At 38.2% G+C, this 23904-nt stretch overlaps 1 long non-coding RNA gene across 1 annotated transcript; it reads left to right on the top strand.

Annotated features, from left to right (window-relative positions):
• The first annotated feature begins 499 nt into the window (after positions 1 to 499).
• LOC105740087 lies at positions 500 to 23904 on the top strand. The gene is made up of 2 exons (XR_001116101.2): positions 500 to 620; positions 21210 to 23904. It is a non-coding gene; the product is annotated as an uncharacterized LOC105740087 (long non-coding RNA).

Genomic DNA, 23904 nt, shown 5'->3' on the forward strand with positions numbered 1-23904 from the left:
TGTTTTTCTTATGGTGCCAGTGAAGGTACAAAGGTCAGCACATCCAAATCTGCATATGTTTCAAACCTCTAATCACATTACTCCTGCTAATATCCCACTGATGTATATGGCTGCTAATATTCCACTAAGTCCCGTGGCCGAATCTGGAGTGAAGAGCTCAGGATAGCCTTGTCCAAAGGTATTCAGTAAAGAGAAAGGTGAAGAATTGGGGCCATCGATTCTATGTCTACTACATCCATACTTAGATGAAATCCCTGGAAGTGGAGGAAGGAAATATCTATGATTTAAACACAAAAGATACAAATTAGTGACAGAAAAATAAAATCACATTGCTTGCACACCCAGGATTTCGAATTGGGATTTGAAGGACTATTACAATAGGGGCATAAAAAAATGCAAAAGGAACCCAAAGGAAAAATCCCATTCTGACATCAGAATGACATCACAAATAAGGTGACATTTGATGAAAGTCCTATGAAAGATGAGTAGAATTTTGAACAACTGAGGTTAAGCAAAAGCACAGAATCATGAAAAATATTCTTTGAAATGGCAAAGATTTCTGTGGCTGGATCATGGGATTTATTGAGTGGAGCGATTTCTCCTCAGGAGACCAGACACATGTGAGCTATGCGAATCCACGGAAGTGTTGTTATCTTTCTATTTTTTCCTCGCTTATGTGAAGGACTATAGGTCAGGAACTGTGCAAGAGGAGGAATGTGCATATGTTGGGGTGGGGATAGATAGGGGAGGTCTGGAATGGATAATTCATTTCAAACTCAAAAAAGCAGACTGAAAGAAGACATAGGGAGAACAGACAGAGAAACCATGAAGCTGGAAAAAGATTAGAGAAAACCACAAGAAGACCTGTTTAACTCTAATTTCTGTGGTTTTTCTGATGAAGATGTAGTATTAATTGTTTCAGAGTTCATCAGAGATCCATGTATCTTAAATCTGAGATATAAGCCAACTGAAAACAAACATTCCACTTGAGTGGCATTTTAATGACACAAAGGCTAAAAGGAAAAATAAAAGATTTGCATAGCAATAACTATCATTGCTTTAAAGCTGCATAGAATTTTCAGAGCCCCGAACAACCACCAAATCAGGAATTCAAACCGCACCCTGGGAAGGCTGGGCTTCTTTTTGTTAAAAAGAAAAACCAAAGATCTCTGAGGTTAGTTACCAGGCAGTAAAAATCAAAAGTCCAAACTCCCCTCTAACCACTGAATATTTGCCATGTAGACCCACACCCACCTAGGACATTGCCAAAACCCCAAAAAAGTACTATGACTAAGATCCATGTCTTTCTCTGGGTACTATTTCCACAGAAAGCTTCTTATGTCTCTTCCCTGACATTTCACAAAATAGAGAAAAAGGAAAGGGAAAAAATGTCCCTGAGGAAAGGCTAAGTGTAAAGAAGAATTTGATTTTGGCATTGCTTTGAAAGGTTCCACTTACTTCGTCAACCGATGGAATGCTTATTGTTGAACCAACACCATAAGAAAGACACAGCTTCAGCTTCAATAAGACTGCACTGTATGCAAAAACATTGAATAAATGGATAAATAATAATTTTCGAACTCCTATTGTGTGCCAGAAATGGTAGTGAGAATTCTACATGTAACTCAAAGATCCTGACAAAGATTTTATAAAGTAAGTATTTTTATTATCCCCATTTTATTTTATTTTATTTTATTTTTTGAGATGGAGTCTGGCTCTGTCGCCCAGGCTGGAGTGCAGTGGCGCAATCTCAGCTCACTGCAAGCTCCGCCTCCCGGGTTCACGCCATTCTTCTGCCTCAGCCTCTCCGAGTAGCTGGGACTACAGGCACCCGCCACCATGCCTGGCTAATTTTTTTTTTTTTTGCATTTTTAGTAGAGACGGGGTTTCACCGTGGTTTCGATCTCCTGACCTCGTGATCCGCCCACCTCAGCCTCCCAAAGTGCTGGGATTACAAGCGTGAGCCACCGCGCCCGGCCTATCCCCATTTTATAGATGGGAAAGCTGAGGCAGAAATAGGTTGTGTATCTTTCCCAAGGTTGACATGATAAGAAAGTAGCCAAGTCAGGATTCAGTCCCAGCACTCTGATTCCAGGGCTCATCTGCTCATGTGCTATGTTCACTGACTCCTAGAGAAGAAATTAGAAATAACACCACCCTTACATTAAACTTTCCAAAGAATATAAAAAGAGAGAACATTTTCCAACTCATTTTATGAGACCTGGATATCCTTCACTAAAAGCTGACACGGATATAATAAATAAGGAAAATTACAGGCCAATCTGTCTTGGTAAGGTAGAAGCAAAAAAATGGTATACCAAAATAACAACGAATTGGTTTCAGAGAATTCATATAAACAAATAAGAAAAAGATAACCCAAAAGAAAAATGAGATTTCACAAAAGAAGATATCCAAATGGTTAAAAAAAAAAAAAGGAAAAAAACTTTTTTTTCCTTAAAAAACTATTTTTAAGTGCTCAATGTCATTAGTCATCAAGGAAATGCAAATTAATGATACAACATGTCCACCCGAATGATTACAAGTAAAAAGACTGACAAGACAAGGAGCTGGTGAGTATATAAAAGAAGAGGAACTCTTGGTACAGTCACTTTGGAGAAGAGTCTAGAAGTAGCTACCACAAGTGAAGCCATAAAATGCCCTATGAACTAGAAATTCAACTCCTAGGTTTTTACTCAGCAGAAATTCACATATGTGCACCAAAAGACACGTACAAAAATGTGTTTGTGACACCTTTATTCATAAGAGCCCAAAACTGGCAACAACCTAAATAACTATTAACAGTGTAATGGAAAAAAATGTGATCTATTTATACTAGGGAGTACTATACAGCAATAAAAATGATCTACTGCTATACACAATAATTTGAATAAATCTCACAAATTACAATGTTGAGCAAGAAAAAAGCCAGACATAAAAGTGGGCATACCCTCTATTTCCATTTACATACTGTTCTAAAATAGGCAAAACGATCTATGGTGACAGAAGTCAGAAAAAGACTTATTCTCTGGGAAGTGTTTGTAGTGACTGGTAAGAGAAGAAGGATGCTGGGAATGCTTTATTTGTTGATCAGGGCATTGGTTACATGGTTGTGTCTACTTAATGTTTCAAGTATAGTTCCAGAAGTAACACCTTGGTGAGAGAGAAGGTAATCCAAATTCATGGTATGTGTATCTTAAGTGAAAGTGGTTCAACCAGGTAGAGGAACATCAAGCAGACTAAATTTCAAAATCAGCTAAACATCCATAGCATCATTTATTGAGTATCTAAAATATGAATGAAACAAATGTTAAGTCCTGAAAATAAAAAGATGAAAAGGCAAACTTCCTATCAGCAAATTATTCACAATCAAGCTGAAAAGGAGGTATAAAAATAATCTATTTCAAAACAAAGTCTGCTCTCTTGGAGTTAGGCGAATAGTTTTGAGAGTTTAGAGGAGTGAGGGAAGGCCCTCCAGAAGTGGCAACACTTAAATCTTGTAAGTTTTGCAGGGGAAAGGGCTTCAACAGCCCTTCATCAGCCCATCCATCAAGTGGGAGAGGGAGGGGGTCTGGGCAAAGGTATTTCAAACAGTTGACTTCATTTGCAAAAGAGGACACTGAGAGAAAGCATTGTCAATTATAGGAACATTAGGTAGGTAGGTATAACTAGAGCTGAAAATGCAAGACAGAAATAGAGGTGAGGCTGGGCAAGTAAGGGTCTTGGATTTTTATACTGTGGGACATTGGAGCTATTGGAGCTATTGAAGAATTTTTGTTTAATCTAATGTGAAGGGTAGATGGGAGGAAGGTAAGACTGGGAAGATGAGGTAGGAGGTTTTGCAAAAATTCAGGAATATATGTCAGGTTTTATTAAACAATTCAAAATCTTAGTGGCTTATAACAGCAAACATTTGTTTCTTACTTACAGGTCTGTGGGTCAGTCATGGTCAGTTTTAGCTTGGCTGGGTTGGGCCAGGCTTGGCTTGGCTCTAGACTGCATAGGCAGACTCATGTGTGCTCCGTGGGTTTTCCATTACAAAATTTACGATGAAGGAGCAACGTCTTTTCTGTTCTTCTACTGGTGGATGGCAGGAGTGCAGGGAGGTAGTGGGGTGGGCAGAAACATGCAATATCTCCTAACGCCTCTACTCAGAGCTAGCACAGCATCTCTTCTATTCACCTGCCATCAGCCAGAGTCTCATGGCCAAGCTCAGTGTCTATAGGACGAAGTAGGATACTCTACCCATAGGGTGAGGAAAGAGAGAATGAACACTTGTTGAACATATTAGCTCAATCTACCACACCAGGCAAAAGATTATGAGCCACTAAACTAAGGCAGACAGAGTAGGAATAAACAAGAGGGGATTAAGAAACCAAGACTAACCAGATTCTGATCCTAGCTATTCTGGCTGGACTGAGATGGACTGTCTTGTGAAGAAACTAGGAAATTAAACCAGAAGTTTTAACTCAAGGAAGTGCCTGATTAGAGTTGGGTAGTCAATCTAAATCAATTAACTAATTTGAAAACATTAGCCCAAGATGAGAAATTCAAGAGCAAAGCCTCTCAAAGAGAGATAATGAGAGAGAAGAATTTAAATCAGTAGTAGGAGGTGGGGTCAGTAACAATCTTGAGCTTATTCCAGTCCTCGAGGTAATGAGCATCCTGGGAGCTCTCAAAAGGCAGCCCCAGAACATAGAAAGAATGACAGAATAGAAGAAGTAGGAATGGGAGAGTTTAGGATGACTCCTAGCTAGGCAGGCTAACAAATTAGGTAAATACTAGGGTCCTGCTGGGAATTATGGGACATAGAAGAAGAGAGTTTCAGAAAAAAGATGGTAAGTTCAATTTGGCTTGATTTTTGAATCTGAGCCATCTAGGTGAGCATGCCTCCTAGTGAGTTGACAATCAGGCCATAGAGCTCCCTCCTGTTTTCACATTCTAGAATTCCCTTTCTCTCCTCTGTCATCCGTCCAAAGTCTAAAATTTTCATGATCATTTAAACTTCCAATGCTGTCTTCCTTCTCTGAGGTGCTTACATTTGAAATTAGCATACCTCATTTAACATGGGCCATTTGTGTTATATATACACATGCACACACGTATGCACACATAACAATTCTGTACCCAAAAGTAAACTGCAAGTTACATAATGACAAGGCCTTATGTGACTTTTGTATCTTCTTCAGAACTTTAGCACAGTACTAGAAAAATGTTGAAACCTAACTAAAAAATGCATTTGATAATTAACTATTTCATAGTACTTTTATGACCTAGTTCGAACAATTGAAATAATTCTTATTCTTTAAATGCTTATCCTGGTGTGTATCTCCATGACTATATCTTTGTGCAGTAAACAATTGTTGAAATTTTAACCTTGATTCATACTAAGTGGCAGACAAAAGTTAACCTGGTTTAAAAATTAGGCCATAATAATCAATAATCAAGAGTCTTGAGAGTTGACAGTTTGTTTTTTTTTCAAGATGGTAGATTAGAGGCTTTTAGCACATCTAGGCTACTTGAAAATAGCAAGATAGTACATAAAGATCAACTTTGTGAGCTTTAATTCAAGAAGAAAAACAAGAATCCACCAGAATTATGAAGGACACCCCAGATCCCGGAGATGAGAACACTGGCAAAGAGCCTCCATGACAGTATCAGGCTGATAAAAAAGTGAATCCCCAGTATGTAAGAGAGGCAGAGAGCCTTCCTCCATGACTCACCTTTCCACTGGGGATCTGAGCAACCCAGGCCAAGTGAGAATACTTTGTTTCCCCCAGGCTCTGGAGCTAACTTGGGGAGAGTCTAGGAGACACTGTAAGGGAAAGATACCAGGAAAAGCTGCAGACATTTTCCTAGACTCATAACTGAGAGCAGAATGCCATTTGTAATGGCATTGGTAGGAATATAAATTAGTTCAGCCACTTTGGAAAGTAATCTGGAGATTTTTCAAAAAAATTTAAAGCAGAACTACCATTTGACACAGCAATTCCATTACTGGATATATACCCAAAAGAAAACAAATCTTTCTACCAAAAAGCACATACACTTGCATGTTCATCACAGCACTATTCACAATAGCAAAGACATGGAATCAATCTAGGTGGCCATCAGCAGTGGGTTGGATTTTTAAAATCTAGTACGTATACACCATAGAATACTACACAGCCATAAAAAAGAACAAAATCATGTCCTTTGCAGCAACATGGATGCAGCTGGAGTCCATTACCCTAAGTGAATTAACACAGGAACAGAAAGTCACACACTGCACGTTCTCACTTACAAGTGAGAGCTAAACATTGGGTACTGATGGACATAAAGATGGCAACAGTAAAAACTGGGGACTACTAGAATGGGGAGGGGGAAGGGGGAAAGAGTTGAAAGACTAAGTATTGGGTACTATGCTCAGTACCTGGGTGACAGGATCAATTGTACCCATGCCTCAGCATCATGCAATGTACTCAGGTAACAAACCTGCTCATGTACCCCCTGAATTTAAAATAAAAAATGGAAAAAAAAAGAGTTGACAAGACTGAATTGTCAACTGTTTTGTGGTTTCTTTCCAAGCAGATGCCAGTCAAAAGAAATAATACATGTTACAAATGTAAAAGCATCCAGAAAATCTAAGTATTTTCTTATAAGTGGTTTTGATTTTTTATATACTTTACATTCAAGTTACTGTCCATTCTACGAGAGAAGGAAGTATAGAGAGTAAATGATAAGCTCAAACTTATACAACTTTTTGTTTGGAGGCAGGAATAGAAGACAGGTCTCTAACTTTCAGACCAGAGCACTAAGACGAAGTGAGTGTAAACTCATAACCAGCTGCTTGATCCTAGTAGGGCAGGAATAAAAGACACAATTGGGGCAGCTAAAATTAAAGGGAATGTTTTTAAGTCTTTTAGTTCCTTTTTTAAAGGTAGGCTTTGAAAAACTTCATTTTGTGAGGTGTTCAATGGGGACCTGGAAAACTGCTCTTAGCATTTTAACATAAATTAAAAATCATTTAAGCAGACCTCTATTCAGCTCTTGCCAACTGCACATTTATTTTTCTGGTAAAGGAGGCTTTGCTGTTGCAAATGAAGGGGAAATGAAGGCATTAGAGTTTGGGCATATCAGTGAAAAAAAAGAGTGAATGTGGATGTTGGATTAAGTTGCTCTCATGGCTGCAATTCCATTTATCTGGGCAAGGAATTTGCCCCCCAACAAAGTACTCTTTAAAACATTCTCTGAAAACTTAAGTCGCTGTGTAGAATCTGGAGTTGCTGCAGGTGTTTCTTAAAAGCTCATTAGCCCTCCAGAGAACTATGAAAATAAAATCACATCAGACCTAATGAGAGTCAGAGAGCAAGGTGGTCAGGGAAGAGCTAAGTTAGGAGGGAGCTGTTTTAATTGCACCTGTATTGAGAGGTGGGTGACCTCCAAGAAGCCTGTAAGCTTAGTTCCATTTTGGATAAGCAACTGAAAGAGTGGGGGATGGGAATGGGGAAATGAAGGATAAAACATTACTTGCTAATTCTAAACATATGTAGCCTGTGCATTGGTGAGTTGAGGTTGGCAAAGGGTAAAACAAAATCTTGCTGCACTGCTTTCCTCAGTGACAGCTATATTTGTTGATTTTTCCATTGGCACCGAGCATTTTGAGTCTCCATTTTCTTAATTCTGAAACAACAGAGGGCAGTCATCTCTCACGGCTGAATACAACACTTGACATCTATGTTTTCATATAGAGAAGATCATCCTCTGTGGGCCTGCAAAACATCAGTCTCACTCAGGCCTACGGAGTAGAGAAATTTATATATCCACAGTCTGGTGGGTTCAGAGACCACAGACTACACCTCTTCCTTTCCTTCTTGGCTTCTTCCATTTCCTAAAGCATAACCAGTATCTGAATAGAATACGGCACATAAGGTTCTTCCCCACCCGTTTTCTCCTATTAATAGAACATGGCAAAGGAAAAATCCCATGAATGTCAACAGCTAACTCAATTAAAGATAGCCCACCTGGAGTGAAAATTAATCAGTAGCCTCCTCTTTTAGAAGGTGAAAGAGAAGTCAGGAAGGGATGTCACAAGTTACCGTATCATGGAACGTGAGAATAACATGAACCAGGAAGCTGCATGTTCTGCAGGAACTAAGAAGACAAGGTATATTCTATGATAAGTAATGTAGCCAAAAAGCTTCTTTTTCACTGTGCTTAAGCTAGGACTGGCTGGGAAATAAAGCAGCTTTGTGAATATTTTATTAGTTCTTTCTTATGGGTGAAGTACTTCTTGTAGAAAAACCTTTATTAATTAAAAATGAGCTTTACGAGAATAAGTTTCCTTACTTCTCCCTACACTTCTGCCAAATCTTGTCCCAGGAGGTTGTGAGAGAACCCAACCCACTAACTGTGGTCCCATTTAAAGTATTATAAACTTTGTCCTCTTTGAAGTTACAGAGCTGAAATATTGTACACTTTGAGCAGTCTGTAAGCTCCTTGAGAGTGAGTACCATCCATATTCATCTCAATATTTAGCACAACACCTACCATTGTCTGTGAATATATTTCAACTGGTATCAACTAATATTTATAGAGAATATACATTGTCCAAAACATGTTATTAGCATGACACGGGATATAAAGGTAATTAAGAAATTTATCCCTATTCCCAAGGTCTTTCTACAATAGAAGAATGTGATTAGAGATGTACAAATATTACAGTAATGCCAGGTGAAATAAGAGAAGTATCGTGAAAGAAGTACAAATCATGAAAGAATTTTAAGGGAGAGAAAAAGCCTCTCTTTCTGGAGGTATCTGATATGGTTTGGCTCTGTGTTCCCACCCAAATCTCATATTGAATTGTAATCCCCAGTGTTGGAGGATGGGCTTGGTTGAAGGTGACTAAATCATGGGAGTGGTTTCTAATGGTTTAGCACAATCCTCCTAGTGCTGTCTTGTGATAGAGTTCCCAGATCTGATTGTTTGAAAGTGTGTAGCACTTTCTGCCTTGTTCTCTCTCCTGCCAGCTATGTGAAGATGTACCTGCTTCCCCTTTGCCTTCTGCCATAATTGTAAGCTCCGAGTCCTCTCTAGAAGCAGAAGCCTGCACACCCTGCAGAATCTTTAGCTGATTGAACCTCTTTTCTTTACAAATTACCCAGTCTCAAGTATGTCTTTATAGCACTGTGAGAACAGACTAATACAGTATCCATGAAAGCTAACTAGAGCCAATAATTTTTTAGATAACCCTGACAGATCAACAGGATTTAAATAGGCAGAGCTGAAAAAAGAAAACTGCTTAGTGTGATATGCATACAGAGAATAATGATTCTGTTTGGCCAAGGAAAAGGACACACAAAGAAAAGTGAATGTTAAGGCTGGAAAGGTGGATTCAGTCTAGCAGAGTTTTCTCAAGTTGCAGGTTATGAATGGATAAATATTGTCTGTTGGTATTTGGTATCTATTCATGGCCCTTTCTATTCTATATTATGGTCCCATACATCAAGCTCTAGAAAGCTAAATATTACATGTGCAAGACTCTTTTGCAGCTTAGGTTTTATATATGATTTAGAATCTGACAATGAGACGTATTCCTATAGAGTTTGGAAGGCAAAAAGGAGATGTGAGCCAGTGGTGTGCAGCAGTGTCAGCTAACAAGATTGAAAATTTGGAAGACATTTCAGAGAGCATTCCAGGAGTCCAGTTTTCTGAGGTTATGCTGGGAAATCTCCAAAGTTGAAAGATAAGACACTGTGCCTTGAACACCCTATAACTATGAAAAAGGCAGTATTTGGTAGTCTCTTTCCATTCAGAAGGCAATATGTATGAGTATGGCAACTATGGGATAGTCTCAGCTGGGAAAACTCAGCTCTTTGACACATGGTGTCATATCTTCCAGCAACCTAATACTGTACAGGATTTGGAAAAAGAAACAAACACACAGCACCTTTTTCAGCTTCTCCTTCAGTCAAGTTATCTGGTATCCCATTGACCAATGCAAGTCTCATTGCTAAGCCCAACAACAGATAGAAAGGGACTATAAAGTTACAAGTCAAAGTGTATAGATACATGGCAGCCATTAAGTGGGGCCATTAATGCAATCATCTACCAAACTGAGTACGTGTTGAAGCTGCCAGTTTTGAGTAGGTCCCAGAATAAGAGAAGGCTCTGCAGCCAGTCTAGGCTGCAGTTCAAGAAGCTCTGGCTTTATGACCCAGTATATCTAATGATTTTTAAATTGTTACAGATGCAGATACTATACATGCACTCCAGCAAGTGTTGATAGGAAAATCCTGAAATTATCAGAGCAAGCTATTTCCCTCTTGGGAAATACGTATTTACCAAATACTCTTGCTACATTGCAACCTCTCCACAAACTAATACACATGGCCTTATGAGGAGTTCCCTGCAACTAATTAATTGAAGAAGAAGAAAAAAATGTCAGCCTGGTTTGTAGCTGGCACCAGCCAAAACTGAACTGCTGCATATTAAAGCCCCAATTGTAAGTTGCCCAATAAAAGAACAATCAGAAAAAGCAATATGTTCAATGAGCAAAATTTTACGCATTTTTTTTGTCTTTTTTTTTCTTAAGATCCAATTTTAGTTGAAAGAAAAAGCAGAGGAAGGATTAAAGGTCACTTGAGCTGGTTGAAACAAATATACACCTCAGGGAATATCCGCACAGGAGCCCACACCTTTGCTGCCACACAAACACAGAGAAACAAGGTGCGTGAATAACAGGAAATGTATGTTTAAGAAGTCACGTGGCATGCAAAGTGAAAACAAGGAAGCAGGCTTGCCCTCAAGGTGGAAGGTCCAGCAGTGGCTTTCCACTAGGAAAGTATCCAAGTCATGGCACCAAATATGTTAGCGGTGGAAGGGATCCGAGTTACACCAAGTTACCAGTGGCCTATCTTCGGGTCTGTAGCAATTTCAATTCTTGCTTCCTCAGAAGACAGAATTCGACTGAGTGGCATAAGGCAGAATTAGAGACTGAGGCAAGCTTCAAAGCAAGAGTGAACATTTATTAAAAAGCTTTAGAAGAGTAAGGAAAGGAAGGGAAAGAGAGAGAAGAAGGAAAGTACCGCTTGGAAGAGGGCCAAGCAGACAACCTGAGAAACCAAGTGCACCCAATGAGCAAACTTAAATAGTGCATCTGGCTCTACACTTTGCCTGAAAAGACAGAAAGAAGGGTTTGAATCTACAGTCCATGGGAAAGAGCTAATGGTTTGGCCAGACAATCTTGCATGGGAAAGAAAAAAGATTAGAGAATTAGTTACGAGAAAGTCTGGAGAAAAGGCCTATTGCTGGACTCCTCAGTATGGCAGAGTAGGAGAACATTGTGTTCCACTGAATTCTCACCACAGGGCTGGCTTCTCCATTGAGGAGAACCTACCTAGTGAGAAGAAGAAAACCTGGTTTGTGTATTTCATTTAGGCTTTTTCACTGGCTACCCTAGGGCTTGGTCAATAAGCATAGAAACTTACTGGCATGATAGCCAAGATGGAAGTGATGCATGACTCAGCAATATGAACTTTCTCTCACCAAGGAAGATGCAGAAAACGATACTAATGAATATCTGCTACATCAAGGAAACAGCAGAAAACACATAAATATACACAAACACACATACAGAGAGAGAGGGAGAGAGATGTGAGAATATTGTATCCATAAAATAGAACAGTTATGGTATTGAAAAAGGTAAAATTATTTTAGAAATAATTAGAAGTTTAAAATATAACTCTTGATTTAAATAATTCAATATATAGACTAAATAGAAGAATGGAAAAACATAAATATCAAATAACTTAGCTTGAAAATTGAAATAAAAAAATTATCCCAAAACACAGTAGTAACACAGTACAAAGACACGTGAGTAGAAAACTGGAGACATAAAATATGGATGTAAGAGTTCTAATATTCAAAAAAGAGCCCAAATAGCCAAAGCAATCCTAAACAAAAAGAACACAGCTGGAGGCATCACACTACCCAACTTTAAACTGCACTACAAGGCTATAGTAGCTAAAACAGCATGGTACTTGTACAAAAACAGACACATAGACAAATGGAACAAGTTAGAGAATCCAGAAATAATGGGGGTACACTTACAACTATCTGATCTTTGACAAACCTGACAAAAACAAGCAATGGGGAAAGGACACCCTATTCAGTAAATGCTTCTGGGATAACTGGCTAGCCATGTGCAGAAGATTGAAACTGGACCTATTCCTTACACCATATATAAAAATCAACTCAAGATGGATTAAAGATTTGAATGTAAAACCCAAAACTATAAAAATCCTAGAAGATAACCTAGGAAATACCATTTTGGACATAGGACATGTCAGAGATTTCATGACAGAAATGCCAAAAGCAATTGCAACAAAAACAAAAATTGACAAATGGTATCTAATTAAACTAAAGAACTGTTGCACAGCCAAAGAAACTATCAACAGTATCACCAGACAACCTACAGAATTGAAGAAAATATTTGCAAACTATGCATCTGACAAAGGTCTAATATCCAGAATCTATAAGGAACTTAAACAAATTAACAAGCAAAAAAACACCACCATTAAAAATTGAGCAAACGACATAAACAGACACTTTTCAAAAGAAGACACACATGGAGCCAACAAGCATATGAAAAAATGCTCAACATTGCTAATTATTACAGAAATGCAAATCAAAACCACGATGAGATACCATCTCTCACCAGTCAGAATGGCTATCACTGAAAAGTCAAAAACAACAGATGTTGGTAAGGTTACAGAGAAAAGGGAACCCTTAAACACTGCTGATGGGAATGTGAATTAGTTCAGCCATTGTGGAAAGCAGTTTGGCAATTTCTCAAAGAACTTAAAACAGAGTTACCATTCTGCCAAGCAATCCCATTATTGTGTATATACCAAATGAAATATAAATTATTCTACTTTAAAGATACATGCACATGTATGTTCATCAGAGCATTATTCACAATAACAAAGACATGGGATCAACCTAAATGCCCATCAGTGATAAACTGGAGAAAGAAAATGTGGCACATACACACCGTGGAATATATGCAGCCGTAAAAAAGAATGAAATCATCTCATATGCAGCAACATGGATGAAACTGGAGGGTATTATCCTAAGCAAACTAATGTATGAACAGAAAAGCAAATACCACATATTCTCATTTATAACTGGGAGCTAAACGTTGAGTACACATGGACACAAAGAAGGGAACAACAGACACTGGGGCCTTCTTTAGGGTGGAGGGAGGGAGGAAGGTGAGGATCCAAAAACTACCTATTGGTACTATGCTTTTTACCTAGGTAACAAAATAATCTGTATGCCAAACCCCTATGACACCCAATTTACCAACATAACAAACCTGCACATGTACCCCTGAACCTAAAATAAAAGATAAAAATAAATAAATAAATACATAAATAAATAAATAGAAAAAATGATGTGGGAAAAATGTTTAATCATAAGAACTCAAATACAAGTTTACGCCAAACAAATCTGAAAATTAGTTGAAATAGATAATGTAGTAGAAAAAACAGTAAGCAAAGTTGACTCAAAAAGGAGCTGACAGCCTGAAAAACCCAGTAACTAGAAAAGAAATTTAGAAGAAATCAAAACTCTAGAAAGGGCACAATGCCCAGACAATCTTATAGGCACATTGTATTAAACCTACAAAGAACAGATAATTCCTGTATTATTTACACTGTTACAGAACATAGAAAAAAATGGAATGCTTTCGGCTCATTCTACAAATTTAACATCACACTGAACCATAACCAGATAAAAATAGAAAGAAAGAAACCCACAAAAAAATCAAAAAATCCAAAGACAAATGGAGGCAAAAATCTCCCCAAAAATATTGGAATTTTTTATATTACACTTTAAGTTTTGGGATACATGTGCAGAACGTGCAGGTTTGTTACTAGGTGTACACATGCCATGGTGGTTTGCTGCACCCATCAACCCATCATCTATGTTAGGTATTTCTCCTAATGCCATCCCTCCCCTAGCCTCGCAACCCCCAACAGGCCCTGGTGTGTGATGTTCCCCTCCCTGTGTCCATATATTCTCATTGTCCATCTCCCACTTATGAGTGAAAACATGTGGTGTTTGGTTTTCTGTTCCTGTGTTAGTTTGCTGAGAATGATGATTTCCAGCTCCATGCATGTTCCTGCAAAAGACATTAACTCAACCTTTTTTATGGCTGCATAGTATTCCATGGTGTATATGTGCCACATTTTCTTTATCCAGTCTAACATGATGGGCATTTAGGTTGGTTCCAAGTTTTTGCTATTGTGAATAGTGCTGCAATAAACATACATGCACATGTGTCTTTATAGTAGAATGATTTATAATCCTTTGGGTATATACCCAGTAATGGGATTACTGGGTCAAGTGATATTTCTGAGTCTAGATCCTTGAGGAATTGCCACACTGTCTTCCACAATGGGTTGAACTAATTTACATTCCCACCATCAGTGTAAAAGCATTCCTGTTTCTCCACATCCTCTCCAGCATCTGTTGTTTCCTGACTTTTTAATGATCACCATTCTAACTGGCATGAGATGATAGCTCATTGTGGTTTCGATTTACATTTCTCTAAAGACCAGTGATGATGAGCTTTTTTTCATATGTTTGTTGGCTGCATAAATGTCTTCTTTTGAGAAGTGTCTGTTCATATCCTTTGCCCACTTTTTGATGCGGTTGTTTGTTTTTTTCTTGTAAATTTGTTTAAGTTCCTTGTAGCTTCTGGATATTAGACCTTTGTCAGATGGACAGATTGCAAAAATTTTCTCCCATTCTGTAGGATGCCTGTTCAATCTGATGATAGTTTCTTTTGCTGTGCAGAAGCTCTTTAGTTTAATTAGATCCCATTTGTCAATTTTGGCTTTTATTGCCATTACTTTTGGTGTTTCAGTCAAGAAGTTTTTGCCCATGCCTATGTCCTGAAGGGTATTGCCTAGGTGTTCTTCTAGGGTTTTTACAGTTTTAGGGTTTTTATGGTTTTAGGTCTTACGTTTAAGTCTTTAATCCATCTTGAGTTAATTTTCGTATAATGTTTACACATTGAAGGGCTCCAGTTTCAGTTTTCTGCATATGGCTAGTCAGTTTTTCCAACACCATTTATTAAATAGGGAATCCTTTCCCCATTGCTCGTTTGTGTCAGGTTTGTCAAAGATCAGATGGTTATAGATGTGTGGCATTATTTCTGAGGACTCTGTTCTGTTCCATTGGTCTATATATCTGATTTGGGACCAGTACCAAGCTGTTTTTGTTACTGTAGCCTTGTAGTATAGTTGGAAGTCAGGTAGCATGGTGCCTCCAGCTCTGTTCTTTTTGCTTAGGATTGTCTTGACCATACAGGCTCTTTTTGGGTTCCATATGAAATTTAAAGTAGTTTTTTCTAATTCTGAGAAGTGTTGCGGGAAGTCAGGGACCCCAAATGGAGGGACCAGCTGAAGCCATGGCAGAAGAACATAAATTGTGAAGATTTCATGGACATTTATTAGTTCCCCAAATTAATACTTTTATAATTTCTTACACCTTTCTTTACTGCAATCTCTGAACATAAATTGTGAAGATTTCATGGACACTTATCACTTCCCCAATCAATACCCTTGTGATTTCCTATGCCTGTCTTTAATCTCTTAATCCCGTCATCTTCCTAAGCTGAGGATGAATGTTGCCTCAGGACACTGTGATAATTACCTTAACTGCACAAATTGTTTGAACAATATGAAATCTGGGCACCTTGAAAAAAGAACAGGATAACAGCAATGTTCAGGGAACAAGGGAGATAACCTTAAACTCTGGCTGCCTGTGAGCTGGGCAGAACAGAGCCACATTTCTCTTTTTTCAAAAGCAAATAGGAGAAAGATCTCTGAATTCTTTTTCTCAGCAAGGAACATCCCTGAGAAAGTGAATGCATCCCTAAGGGGAGTCCTCTGAAATGGCCGCTTTGGGGACGGCTGTCTTTTACGGTCATAGATAAGGGATGAAATAAGCCCTGGTCTCCCGTAGCACTCCCAGGCTTATTAGGACGAGGAAATTCCTGCCTAATAAATTTTGGTCAGACCGGTTGTCTGCTCTCAAATGCTGTCTCCTGATAAGATGTTATCAATGACAATGCATGCCCGAAACTTCACTAGCAATTTTAATTTCGCCCCGGTCCTGTGGTCCTGTGAGATCACCCTGCCTCCATTTGCCTTGTGATATTTTATTACCTTGTGAAGAGTGTGATCTCTATGACCCACACCCTATTCGTACAGTCCCTCTCCTTTTGAAAATCACTAATAGAAACTTGCTGGTTTTATGGCTCAGGGGGCTTCACGGAACCTGCCAACATGTGATATCTCCCTTGGACACTCAGCTTTAAAATTTCTCTCTTTTGTACTCTGTCCCTTTATTTCTCAGACTGGTCGACACTTAGGGAAAATAGAAGAGAACCTACGTGAAATATCGGGGGTGAATTTTCCCCAGTAGAGAAGAAAGTCAATGGTAGCTTGATGGAGATGGCACTGAATATATAAATTACTTTGGGCAGTATAGAAATTTTCATGATATTGATTCTTCCTATCCATGAGCATGAAATGTTTTTCCATTTGTTTGTGTCCTCTCTTATTTCCTTGAGAAGTGGTTTGTAGCTCTCCTTGAAGAAGTCCTACACATCCTTTGTCAATTTTATCCCTAGGTATTTTATTCTCTTTCTAGAACATAAATTATCACATAAACAGAACCAATGACAAAAACCAAATGATGATCTCAAAAGATGCAGAAAAGGCCTTCAATAAAATTCAACACCGATTCATGCTAAAAACTCTTAATAAACTCGGTATTGATGGAACGTATCTCAAAATAATAAGAACTATTTATGACAAACCCACAGCCAATATCATACTGAATGGGCAAAAGCTGGAAGCATTTCCTTTGAAAATCAGCACAAGACAAGGATGCCCTCTCTCACCACTCCTATTCAACATAGTATTGGACATTCTGGCCAGGGCAATCAGGCAAGAGAAAGAAATAAAGGGTATTCAAATAGGAAGAGAGGAAGTCAAATTGTCTCTGTTTGCAGATGATGTGATTGTATATTTAGAAAATCCCATCATCTCAGCCCAAAACCTCCTTAAGCTGAAAAGCAACTTCAGCAAAGTCTCAGGATACAAAATCAATGTACAAAACTCACAAGCATTCTGATACTCCAATAACAGACAAAGAGAGAGCCAAATATTGGACATTTTAACTCAGTAGTGCATTAAGAGAATTACAGCATGAACTGGCAGTCTTTTTCACAGAAATGCTAGAACAGGTTAACATTAGTCTGTCGTTTAGTGTAATTCACTACACCAAGAGCTTAAAAAAGAAAAATTACATTATTATCTAAATACACACGAAAAGGTACTTGCTAAAACTTAATGATCACTCTTGATAAGAAAAGTTTTTATTCAGCAAACTGACAGAAGCTACCACCAGAAACCTATATGATACTTCTGATGAATCATAAAGACTATTCCCATTGAAGTTTAAAACAAGAGGAAGGTTCTGTTACTCCCTTAGTGGGAACAAACTCCAACAAAGCAAGGTAGTAAATCAAGAAACAGAAAGATATAGGATCCAGGAAGCAGGAGATACAACACAGAAGAGAGGCAAAGGAAATCCTCAGGATTACTGTGAAGGAAAATCCAGAGTGATAAATGTGCAGCAGATCTAGAAAGTAAGGTACGGGAGGTTGAATGATTACTGGAAGGATAATTCAAAAAAAACTAAACTGATAGGAAAGTGTTAAAATTCATTGTGACAATATGTAGACTTCAGGCAGAGAGTTTGCATACAAATTAGTAATACATTTACAAAAACTAAGCAAAGAAAAAATGAATTAATGATTAACCCTTCACAGGGAGACTTAAGAAAAATAAATATAGTATTCTATATGACTCAGCTGAAAATACTATTTATAATCATTGGGCCAGGCACAGTGGCTCATGCCTGTAATCCCAGCACTTTGGGAGGCCGAGGCAGATGGATCACTTAAAGTCAGGAGTTCGAGACCAGACTGGCCAGCATGGTGAAACCCCGTCTCTACTAAAAATATAAAAATTACCCCCACATGGTGGCAGGTACCTGTAATCCCAGCTACTCAGGAGGCTGGGGCAGGAGAATCACTTGAACCCGGAAGGCAGAGGTTACAGATAGCTGAGATCATGCCACTGCACTCCAGCATGGGTGACAAGAGTGAGACTCCATCTAAAACAAAAAATAAAATAAAAATATAGCCATAATAACATGTAATATGTAAACTGAATACTGATTTAACAAAAATTGTGATATAAATCATTTGGGAATATGGGGGAGGGTATGTATTAGAGAGCTACTTTCTAATCTTCCATAATGGTAAGTCAATGAATAATGCTTAAAATTGAAAAAATTTAAAAGTAGTAATATAAGCATGATATTTAGAAATGTAAGTATAAAAAACAGAAGAAATAGCTATGAGAATTGAAAGTGGTTGCCACTGAGGAATGACCGAGGTGAAGAAGGATGCAGCGAGGACTGCCAGTTTCTATGTCGTGTAAAACCAATTTACTTACTTAAAATACCTTCATATATTCCTTTAGTAAAAATTAAAACTAAATTCAGATTTTAAAAAACACTGACAGTATCCAGTAAGGACACAGAGAAACATATGTAGTCTCAGACCTGATAGCTAAGAGAATAACTTAGTACAGGCTTTTTGGAGAGCATGTTGGCAATAATATCAAAATTTCAAATATCCTTATTATCTAATCCAACGATTCTTCCTCTGGCAAGTTATTTTAAGAAAACAACAGGACAGATGTAAAAATTTACCTAAAACAGTGTTCACAGCATCATACTTTAAAATACTGGAACATTCTGACTATTCATGTACATTAATAAGGACAGATTAAGTACATTATATACTTCCATACAGGGGAATACCTGCAGACTTTTACAATATTGACAAAAAGTAGTGGTTTCAAATCATGTTTCTGGAAGTCTATATTCATTTCTCTAGGGCTGCCATAACAAAGTACCAAAATCTAGGTGGCTTAGAAAAACAGAAATCTATTGTCTTACAGTTGTTGGCTAGAACTTTTAGATCAAGGTGTCAGCGGGGTTGGTTCCATCTGAGGGCTGTGGGGGAGAATTTCTTTCACGCTTCTCTCCTCCTTCTTGTGTTTGCTGGCAATCTCTGGGGTTCCTTGGCTTGTGGATGCACCACTCTGATATCTGCCTTTATCTTCACATGGCAGTCTTCCTATGCATGAACCTGTGTCTGTGTCCAGATTTCTCTTTTTTGTAGGGACACGAATCATGTTGGATTAGGGTCCACTCATCTTAACTTTGTAAATACCCCGTAAGCATTTGGTCACTTTCAAAGGAACTGGGAAAGTAGGACTTCAACATCTTTTTACAGAATACATGCAACCCATAACAGAATTGTGGGGTCTCTAAGGGGTGCCTCAAAAACTATTGCAATTAACTGTTGGTCCTGAGCTGGTGAGCTCTAGACTTCCCTCGTCCACTTTAACTATAAAAGTTCCAATTTTTATAAATTAATATTCTGAAAGTTCATATGAAGAAAAGCTTCCACAATTTAAAATGTTTAAAAGCAACCATTATAAAGCTTATTTATATATGTGCCAAATATATTACTAATTAACAAAAGCAGTTTGCAAGCATGTGAATATGTTCCCAGTTCTATATAAGTTTTAAAAAGTCACCGTCTATATCTACAGTGCTTATATTTAGATGAACATCATTTTTGGTGCAACATATCCCCAAAATATTCGCAGTATTAACACGGCTACAATTTTTCAAGTTCCCTTTATATTTGTCTTCATGCTTTTCTATATTGTCTAGTTTTTTGCAATGATATATCTTGTAATTTAAAAAGACTATATTATTAAAGAGACAAAAAGGTGGCCAGGTGCAATGGCTCATACCTGTAATCCTAGGACTTTGGGAGGCCAAGGCAGGCAGATGGCTTGAGCCCAGAAGTTCACAATCAGCCCAGGCAACATAGCAAAACCCCATCTCTACAAAAATAAAAATAAAAATAGAAAAGGACATGATATTCAGTAAATACATGTTGGCAAATTGATCAATATAATTTTATTAGTCTGGCTTGACTTATAAGACTTTTGAACTGAGGGAATTTGCATAATTATTCAAGTTCTACTCTTCAGAACATCAGTCCTTGCCATTCAAATCCTATTGATGCTCTCTGATAAAAGTGAGTCTGCAAACCCAAGTCTATTCATGGATGAACAAATAAAATGTAGTACAAACATACAATGCAATATTATTCAGCCTTTAAAAACAAGAAAATTCTGACACATAGTACAACATGGGTGAACCCTGAAGACATTATGTTAAGTGAAATAAGCCAGTCACAAAAAGACAAATGCCATACGATTCCACTTACATGAGGTATTTAGAGTGCTCAAATTCATACACACCAAAAGTAAAATGGTAGTTACTAGGGACAGGGGGCAGGGGGAAATGAGGACTTATTGAATGAGTATGGAGTTTCAGTTTTGCAAGAACAAAAAAAGTTCTGGAGATGGGTGGTGGTGATGGTTGCACAACAATGTGAGTGTGCTGAACACCACTGAACTGTACACTTAAAAATGGTTACAATGGGCCGGCCGAGGTGGCTCACGCCTGGAGGCTGAGGTGAGTGGATCACCTGAGGTCTGGAGTTCGAGACTAGCCTGGCCAACATGGTGAAACCCAGTCTCTACTAATAATAACAAAAAACTTAGCTGAACTTGGTGGTGCATACTTGTAATCCCAGCTACGTGGGAGGCTGAGGTGGGAGAATCACTTGAACCCAGGAGGCAGAGGCTGCAGTGAGCTGAGATTGCAGTGAGCCGAGACCGTGCCATTGCACTCCAGCCTGGGTGACAAGAGCAAAACTCCATCTCAAAAAAAAAGTTAAAATGATGACTCTTGTGCATAGTTTACCACAATTAAAAAAATAAAAATAAAAAAAAGACTTTGATCTTAAAACACTTCAAGGTAATGTGTACCACCTATCTGACTTTCATTTTTAATATCATAAACTCATTTACTTATTATTTTTCATTAATGAATCATTATAGTCACCATTTTCATCATCCCCATCAGCATCAAAGTACTGCAAAAACCAGTTGTATGCTTTATTCTAAAGATCACTTTTCATTTTCTTTATACAGGCAGCATAAATACTTTTTGGAGAAAAACACTATGAGGAGCATTGAGAAAGTCCTCATTTGGAATACTTAGCTGGACTTACCTAAACTGAACTTTCCCTTCCTTGACCCAGGGCAACCTCTGCCAAGCCCACCACCCTCCAGCTCCTATGCCATGAAAGATGGAAGAAGATAATCAGAAAAGCCACCCAAGAAAAGGAAAAGGGAGAATCAGTTACATATCCAGCAAACCAGAAAACAAGAAAACCCAAATCTGTTCCAGTTCTCTAGTTTCACCTTAAAGGCAAAGAACTGTAGATGCTTGTGAGGAGCTCTTCAAAGCCTGAATTCATAGCCTCTCTATGCGGGAGGTTACCAGCATCTGAAGAAAAACAACCACTACCAGAAAAGCTCTTCTTTGTTTTCATTCTTTGCAGTCCTTCAGGAAACTCTTGATAATGTGAAATGTTATTACTGCAAATGTTGGCTCAAGCAAGTTTACTCTAGAGTCTGACTATCACTGACTTGTTCGCAAAATAAAATCATTTTTAAAGCCTACGAGGAAAGCCAAGAGCAAACCACAAATCAGAAAACCACCAAGGCGGGCTGGTCTCATTGCCAGAATTTAATGTGATCTAATGGGAGGACAACAAGATGTGAGAATTTGATTTTACGATGCTCCATGTAACATTTGGCAATATGGAGGGGTTGGGCCCAACTTCCCCATCCTTAAGCAAACATTTGAAGTAATGTTTCACTTTCTCATCAGTTTTAATTCTGTCAGCGAGAGGGTAGAGATTCAGCCGGCCCTGCTCATTTTAAAAGTGCTGTCTGCTTTGGATGCTCATAGATTTGCTTAATATCCATTTGTATAAGATGAAGATGGGCAGATGGGGAAGGGGCCAGGAAAATAGGATGAAGCTATTTAGTGGCAGTTTACCAACTGGACTGCCACTCTCTTCTGCACTGGTGATTTATTCCATGGGTGGGAAGGCAGGAATAGGGCTAACTTAAGCAACATTCTTTCACAAGCAAAAACTAACCCCAATGAGAAAGAGTCAGATCTGGGCTGAATCACATTGCCCAGTCTCACATCAAATGGGACTGGAACTCCGGTGGAGCTCTATTTCCCATCACTCATTCTTTAAAAAAGAAATAAAATGGTAGCAACAGAGAAACGCTTTGCATATGTCAAATTAACAATGGAGGACCCTATGGAATAAAGAAGCCAGTCAGGAAATCCCATAGAAGGGCACGTGAGCAATGAAAAATACATTAAAGTTACGTATTTCATGCAGTTTTTATTTCTGTTGCCAGGACAATGGAATGAGAATCAGATCTCTTTTTTTCCTTCTCACAGAATAATGCAACCTTACCAATGCCAAACTCCTACTTACACTGTCATTTTATAGCAGTCACAAAGTTGGCCCAGTAAAGAAATGTAAAACGCATAGAGTCAAGTTTCTTAAAGCAATAGTTTGCTAAGGGAAGTATAACAAATACAGGGTCTAGGAAAAAATTACTAGAACTTCTATTTCTATTGACTTTTAAGCTAAACACTAAGAAGGAAAGAAAGCCTCACTAAGAGTTAAAATCTGGATGACACCAGTTGTCCTCATTTGGTGCAGATACAGACAGTCACCTCTCACCCACCACCTGTGGACTGTGAGTCTTCCTGAAAGAAGGTTGAGGGCTCAACTGTGCTAAGGGTATGATAGGGGTAGCATCAGTTCAGGCCGGCTGGGCTGCAGTAACACATAGACCAAGCAGATAATGGCTCAACACAATAGGAAGTTTGTTCTTGCTTAGGGTGCCATTCTGGTGATGAGATCAGCAGGACAGCTCAAGCCATGCCATCACTTAGATGAGGCTCTGCCAACTTCGGCTTATGGTTAGCATAGCCGTCTGCATCGCTTCCTGCAGGAAGAAGGAAGAACCTTGGAGAATCACTTCTAGAAGGCTTTTTATGGGACCAGACTGAAAGTGGTACATATCATTGAAGCTCATCCTCCATTGGCCATGACTTAGTCTCAGAGCCACACCTAACCACAAGGGAAGCCAGGAAATGTAGCCTGGTTATGTGCTCAAGAAGAAGAAACAAATTATGGCAAACAGTCAGCAGTTTCTACCATAGGTGTGCTCATCCATTCAGTGGATTGCAATGTATTGCAATCGACATGTTCCCCTTACACAGATTTAACCATTTCAATAAAATTTAACCTCATAAAATGAACAGGTAGCTGAAAAATATTCCTACTACAAAGTTAAAGATTGAAGATAATATTAATAATACGAACACAAGCCAATCACAAGAAAAGAACAGAGCTCACGCCTCATATTTTAAACTCTTTATCAACAATAATGTGAGGTTTTTTTAAAAAAGACTATTAAATTACTTCTGGAAAGAAGTCAAACCAAATATTTTTTAAAATTTTAAGTTTATTTGAAATACAGATTTATATCCACTTTTATAATAATGAACCTTATATACCATATATACCTGAAACATGGCTAATAAGAATGTGAACATATCAAAATTAGCAAAAAATTTAAGTAGCCATAAAATAAACATGGAGAAAAGCTTCTATAATTTTATGTGCAGTTTAAAGTCGTGTTATACTTAACCTATTATTTTGAAAAATTTTACTAAACTTGATGAGAGATGTTTAGAGGTCTCCTTTGAGATTTCTCATTAAATAATAAAGTACAAAAAGCCACA

This window comes from Nomascus leucogenys, chromosome 7b (assembly GCF_006542625.1).
Source record: "Nomascus leucogenys isolate Asia chromosome 7b, Asia_NLE_v1, whole genome shotgun sequence".
Lineage (NCBI taxonomy): Eukaryota > Metazoa > Chordata > Mammalia > Primates > Hylobatidae > Nomascus > Nomascus leucogenys.